The sequence below is a fragment of the Tasmannia lanceolata genome, unplaced genomic scaffold (genome assembly GCF_043159265.1).
Source record: "Tasmannia lanceolata isolate RefF3 unplaced genomic scaffold, GAP_Taslan_0.1 ptg000016l, whole genome shotgun sequence".
NCBI lineage: Eukaryota > Viridiplantae > Streptophyta > Magnoliopsida > Canellales > Winteraceae > Tasmannia > Tasmannia lanceolata.
The window spans coordinates 18493377-18500908 of record NW_027518693.1 but is presented as its reverse complement, the minus strand read 5'-3'; the positions used below and the strand labels follow the sequence as shown (position 1 = coordinate 18500908).

General features: G+C 40.0%; 1 pseudogene; it reads right to left on the bottom strand.

Moving 5' to 3' along the window:
- Window positions 1–293: 293 nt before the first annotated feature.
- Window positions 294–2632, bottom strand: LOC143848292 (exocyst complex component EXO70H1 pseudogene; annotated as a pseudogene).
- Window positions 2633–7532: the final 4900 nt, after the last annotated feature.

The window sequence follows — 7532 nt, the reverse complement described above, 5'->3', positions numbered from 1 at the left end:
TTGAAAAAAATCCACAATTAGTATATTCCGTACCCCTTTCTATTTACGTAAGCCTTACAATACTTAAAAATTATTAAAGGGGGGGATATTTTCACCCCCTGCGGTAAGCATTCACCCCCTGCAGTAAGCATTAATAAAAGTTACCAAATACTTGCTAATTTTATTTAAAACAACTTCTAATAATTCACAAGTATCGAACCAATTATCATGTCTTCTACCGCTCCAGGACTTAATTATATCCAAGACTTAGTTATAGAAAAAAGCTCCAGGACTTAATTATATCCAAGACTTAGTTATAGAAAAAAACACCACGATGCAATAAAAAAAGACTTTCTCTAGAATACAATCTACACACACAAGCAAAAGCCAATAATATATATTTTGCTCTTGTATATAAATCGTTGCTCACATATATTAACATTAGCAAAACAAAAAAATTACATATTATTCGATGTGTATAGTTCAGAATTTTGTGTCATAAGTGATCCGAAGCAAAAGCCTATCGAACAGACGGTTCAGATCAATCAAAAGTGTAGACACTCTTCCACCTTCTTCTCTCACTTTAGCCCACGTGAGGATAATAACGTTAGTTCCAGACACGTCCTTTGTGCACAGTTATGCACGAATCAAACCTCATCTTCTCCGAGAAGCCGGAGAGTGTGCCGGAGAGGACGTAACGGAACCCGAAACTCTGTTCCCATAAAACAAATCGGACAAATATTTCCCCAAATCCTCCGGCGAGAACCTCACCAAATTCTTTTCCTCCTTCAACAGAATCCGATACTTCAAATAAAACGCCCGATACACCGGCACAATCTTGCTGGAGACCGAAACCTTAATCTCGTCCCTCATTTTTCCGTCTGGCACTATCCAAGACGACTGAATCAAGTACGTGTCCTCAAACGCCGAATTGAAATTTTGAAAAATCTCCTTCGCTGCCTCTGGTGAAATTTCCACCGTCGGATTGTCAGGCAAGGATTTGATCACTTTCATCCACGCCGTCCGCTCGTAGTTCGCTGCGTACTGATGAAGTTTCGTGTTGTGTTTGGAGATCCAATCCTCTCCAAGGAGAGGCTTGAGATTTGAGTTTGAGACTTTTGAAAAGATGTGTTGAAGATTGTTGGCGAGGAAGAGGTAGGAAAGTCCGACCTCTTTGTAAAGCTCAGCTTTTCCATCAAGTTTACAAATAAGAACGAGAATAAGCCACGAGAAACGAATGGAGATAGAAGATAAAGGATTTTCTTTTGAAGGAGAGCTTTCAATGGACAAAGATTCCGGTAATGGTGTAGGAACTTGGAACGGAAAGTTGGTGAATATGTCGGAGAGAATTATGCTGTAATCGGCGAGGAATGTTACGCAATTCATCACGTATCGGGTTAGAGGATGGATTCCTCCGCCAGGGATCGGAGATTTCGAGGAGTCTTTTTTAATCGCAGATTCGAAATTTGATAGCATGGATCGGACTGCATCGCCGAGTTTGGTGAGGGCAGTGACGGCTTGTGATCGGACACCTGAAGTGGATTCGTACGAGAAGATTGATTCGATCTCAGGCCAGAGTTCGGCGATTGATTCGTAGAGATCTAAGATTCGGAACATTTTCTCTGGAGATTTCTTCATTTTGGCTATGGATTCTGCGAATGCGAAGAGATCGATCGCTGCTTCTTTAGAAATCTCTGAAAAGCACGATTCCTTGATCATGTCCGAGGTGGAGAAGACGTGATCGCAGAGGATTCTCTCGCCGGAAAAAAGTGTCTTTACGGCGATTTTTGATAAGTTTAACCAGTTCTTTATCTTGAGCTCGATTGTCTCCCAATTCAATTTCTGGAGCTTGTGATAGCTCAACCGTTCGAATCCGAGGCGGTATAAACCTTCATCCACAATCGATTTTCGTATGATTTTATAGATCTTGATGCATTCCGTTCCATATCCGGACGAGATCATGCACTCCGCAATCAACCGGAGATCTGACGTGGCAAAAGAAGAAACTCGCTCGACTTCTCGGATCGAGTCTCCGGCGATCTGGATTTCATCTTCCGATCTGATATCTTCCTCGTAATCGGAGGTGCTAGATCGCGTTGAGGACCGGCTGGAAACGGATTCAGGATCTAGATGGTCACGGTTTGCGGAGAGGATCTGGTAGAACTCCTTTTCGAGCCTTTTCATAGCGATCTGCATAAGTTTCTGAGCGTGAACGAGCTTGTGAGAGTTGGGTTTCTCAGAAGCGAGGAAATGCATTGATCGTTGGAGTTCTGTAACGGATCTGAGAAATTCTTTCGCTTCTCTGCGTTTCACGTAGAATAGAGAAGTGATTTTAGCGTAGGAAGAAGTGTCTGGATCCCATTTATTTATAATTTCTTCTGCGTTTGCGATGTTTTCTTCTATTATTGTTTCAGAGAAGGAGTGTCGAGGTGTGGAAGAAGAAGAAGGAGAAGGAGAAGAGTTCATATTAGAGGAGAAGAAGATGCTCCTCATACCTTTTTTCGGCATCAGTGGAGTATTGTTACAGATTTCTTTTGCTCTCTCCAATACAAGAGAGAGAGAGAGAGAGAGAGAGAGAGAGAGAGAGGTGTGGATATCGAAATAGGGCGTGGTGGGGTGCAAATATCAGCTTTCTTTCTTCTCTCTGGATTTCTCCACGTTATCTCCTTTGGTTTGGGGGGTTTATTATATAGACGAGGAATGAAGTCCGTGTATAAATAGGGAGCTTATAAATTCGCACCCCCTGTAGTATTATTCGCTCCCATGTAAATGAGGGTAGCAGACTTTAACGCTTTATAACTTACCGGGGTGCGAGTTATCCTATAATGGGTGCGAATTTAGTATTCCCTTATAAATATTTAGAACAAAGGTCTGACGCAAAGGTTTGACTGCGGCGCCGTCCACGCCGTCTACGTATTTGTCGGTCCGTAATGACAAAATTACCCTCTTTGGAGTTAGTTATTGCATGGTGTGTGTCCTAATTTTTTTCCAAAGAAAAAAAATGGTGGGGCCCGAACATTTTTCTGTTGGACCACCCTAACCATTCATTTCGATACTTTATAAGATGATGAAGGTTCCAAAAGTAAAATGGGAACCATATAAATCTCCAAAAGGGATATCAAAAGGAAGAATAGTCAACAAAGGGTGAGAATGTAGCAATTCTCAAATAAATTAAATGGTTACTATTTGTGTCCCAAAAGATAAATGGTTTGGTTCACCACAATAGTGGACCCCAGCGATTCTAGTTTACTGTAAATAGTGTGACACAAAAGGGTAAAACTACCTACCAAAAAAACGTAATAACGTACTACTTTGGGTGAATTGTTAGCCCTATTTGATTTGATCATTTGCACCATTGACTAGTAGATTTGTACCTATACAATTTCAGTTATCGCTTTGGTCTAGCATGCTATTCTTATTACCCTATGGATCATTTGATTTCAGTTTCGTTATGATATTATTTCGATATGGACTCTTTAACTTTGAACCGATATGGATTAGTTTGATTTTTGCCTTTGCCACGATATTGTTGATTTTACCTATAAAGTGAGCTTTTGAAACCCTTATGGAACCCTTTTACGGAGCGTTGTCTCCCATCCTTATGAACTCTTTGATACCATTTGTTTGGACTCATATTGTTACAACCATTGCTTTGGTTATTCTAGTTCGTTACGAACCTTTGATATGACACTTGAACCCTTTGGAAAATATCTGTTTTGAACTCTGGAATTTGTATATGTTATCTGGACCTTTGGAACTATCTGTTATGGACTTTGAATTCACCTTCTGTTTCTGGACACTTTGGTGGAGGCTTGGGTTATTTCTGGACCCTGCCATATGGGGGTAATACAATTACCAATTTCTGGACCCACCGTGGGGGAGTACACTGGAACTTCTGGTCCGTCAGTGGAATAAAACGCTGGCCCTGTCGACTTGTATATGAACTTTGAGGAACTAGTTCCGATACCATGGGTGGTCCGTGTAAGCAATAACACGCTTTTTGAACCCGTGGGCAGTTGGGGTGAAAATAACTTGTTTTTTGAACCATGCCGATGATCTCGGAGTGGAGTTTGCATTCTGAACTTTGAATTCCAAACACCCTTTGGCATTTGACTATTGTTCCGATATTCTGGACACCCTTTTTGGCTTTGGGTTCTGTTTTGATTCTAGCTTTGACATCTATTTTGATACTAGCTATGATTACTGTTTGATACTATTTAGTTTCGACTGCACCTCCGTTCAGTATTCTGTTTTGACATGCGTTTTTCTATTATCACTATACGCACTCTTTCTGTTTGAGACTTCAGTATTCAGTTCTGACCTTTCTATTTGACCCTTATTGAGCATTGGCATGCTTAGATCTACACTTAGAGTAGTATTTTATTATGTACTGTGCTTTTTAGCTGACTGTGGTTATAACATTTTCAGATTTAGATCATCTTGAGGCAAACGAGGAAGTCGAGGCTTAACGTTGGAGATCTTTTAGTTTGACTTGATTAATTAGACAGTGAGTATTATGTGAACCCTGTAAAAGATGTTGAGATTCGATTGTGAGCCCAAAATTGATTAGCGTAAATTTGAGTCCAATAATCTGTTTTGCAGTCCTTTATCTTATGCATGGGATGTTCATTCGTCATGGAACCAATACAATGTGGATTGCTTCATGATGTTCTATCAGATCAATGGTCTCGACCACACATGCATGCCCCTATAAGGTTTGTATATGATGTATATATGTATGTATGTATTTTACTGTGTTATATATATATACAAACTCAAGAAAACATCTTTATCATCGATATCATTCAACTTCACTGTGTCGGCTCCCAACTCCATTTTCTTCTCCATTCTCCCGGCGGCTGGGGGGGGGGTGTTGGCGCTGTTTGGATGTGGGGAAATAATTTTCATGGGAGCTGAATTTATAAAGCAAATGTACATGTAAATTGATTTCAATTGAAATATATGTACAGTTAAATGGTTGTACGATATTATCTGGGAGGCATTCTTTATTTCTTCAAAATCTTTATTCCTCAATTTAGATGACACCCTTTTAACCTTTGTAAAAATTGAATTTGGGTAATAACTTTACGAAAATTATTTGTTATAAAAATAATTTGGCTAACACACACACATATATATTCTAAATAAAATTTAGAATTTTAAAAATTATGTATTAGTAGTCCCAACTAGTAAATACTATAGAGACCAATAGGGCTGCAACAGTGTCGGGTTGGGTTGAGTTTTTCAAAACCCTAGCCCAACCCTGGATCCCATATCTCGGCCTGACCCTGAGTCAGGGCCAAAAAACCTCAACCCATGGCCCGCCCTACAGGGCTCAGTGCTGGCCCTGGCCCGTCCTGATTGGCTCTGATTGGGCAGGCAAGGCCGGGCCGGCCCTAATTGACCCTAGTGCAAATACCTGTTAAGAGTGCCAAAATAAAGCAACCACTTATCATATAGAACAAAATGATCAATAAACAGAGAAAGGAAACAAAATAAGACAATATGAATTCAACAACACGACACGCTACAGAGACAATTAATAATAATAATCTAAAGAGACACCAATCCAAGATAATAGAAAACATTAGCAAAAGAAACATGCATAGATGGTTCAATTCTATAATAAAAAACTTATGGTCGGGCCGGGTCAGGGTACCCGAGGCATTAAGCTAGAACCTGACCCGACCTGAGTCAGGGTCTAAAACAATGAACCCTGACCCGCCCTCAGGGTTGGAAAATCAAGCCTTGATCCTGTTCGGGCTCAGGGCGGGTTAGGGCTGACAGGGCCAAACTTGCACCCCTAGAGACCAACATGGCCAATAGACTCGTGTGAGTCGTGCTATGTGTTTAGGAGAAGAGGGAAAAATGATCAAATCCTAGGGCAAAATATTAATTTCAATAACAAGACAAAATATCTTTACCTCAAGAGTTAATTTTCAAGAGTGCGAAAGTCATATTAGGTGACTAAATAATAGGGTTGCAACTCGAGCTGAGTTTTACCCGACCCGCATCGACCTGACCCGAAAATAGCCTGGGTTGGGTTCAGGTTTCATGGGTTTCGGGTTGAGCATTCAAAAGCCCGCATGAATCTCGGGTCGAGCCGGGTTTGAAGGGGCCCGACCCGACCCGACCCGAGTTACATAAGTTATAGTATGTACATTTTTTTCTATTGTTAGTTAAAAGTTAAAAGTGAAAACCCACGCACCCACTGTTATTGTATGTGAGTGTAATTTCTGCTTCTATGAGTTGAGTTGATTCAAGTGTTTGATTCAGCATTGTTTGATTGTAATTACAACATTGTTTGATTCAAGTGTAATGTGAGTGTAATTACATCATTGTTTGATTCAAGTGTAATGTGAGTGTAATTTTTGCTTCTATGAGTTGAGTTGCCTTGCCAAACAAGAATTTTCCTTAAAAAATTGCGTCAACGTGAAAAAACCCGGCCCGGCCCGACCCGACCCGACCCGAGATTTATCATGGGTAGGGCCAGGTTTGGGAATCGTGGGTTTTCCGAAAAAAAACCCGACCCATGATATTTCTCGGGTAGGGTTGGGTTCTCCAAAACCCGACCCGAGTTGCAGCCCTAATAAATAACACCATCCTCAGTTCCTCGCCACTACAGTGATATAAGTAAAAAGAGTCATTTGGTGAAATATTAAATTAAATTTTTAAAAAATAGATTTTTTGGGTCAACTTTCGGAAAAACCGATTTTCAAACCGAAATTCCAAAATTTCGGCCGAAATAAATTACCATTTCGGTTTTGGGTGGTTTCGGTGTCAGTCTCCACTGAAATCCGAAATTTGGGTCCGAAATTTCGGATTTCAGTCGAAATTTAAAACCATGGTGAAACCGTTAAAACACATGAAGATTTCCTTGAATATGAATGACAAAGCATATGTCAGAAAGGCAACTACTACCACATCTTCCATCCAAAATTTCTTTCGGATTGACTTTGAAAAAAATTTACAATTAGTATATTCCGTACCACTTTCTGTTTACTTAAAAATTATTAAAGCGGGGGATATTTTCACCCCCTGCGGTAAGCATTCACCCCCTACAGTAAGCATTCCCCCCCGTTATTAAAAATGTTTGTTTTTTGCTTTAAAAAGTCAAATTTTGTACTAAAATCATTAATAAAGGTTATCAAATACTTGTTATTTTTATTTAAAACAACTTCTAATAATTCACAAAGATCCAATTATCATGTCTTCTTCCTCTCAAGAAGCTCTATAAAATCAGTAGAAAATACTCATTCTATACAGAATTCGGATTTCTACTTTGGCATACCCAAAATCACTATTTCCAGCACAATTCTCTCTCTCTAACCCCTACAAAGTTATGCGACCCTGGCTATGATTGGATCCGTTTATCCAGTGACCACAAGTCTTGCCAAACTTTTTCTGAGAACACCTTGATTGGAGAATCCCTTCATCTTGACTCATCATCAACCATCGTTTAGGGATCTTCCAAGAAAAGCTAAGGACCGGCTTATTTTGGCTTTTGAGATTCGATTGTGAGCCCAAAATTGATTAGCGTAAATTTGAGTCCA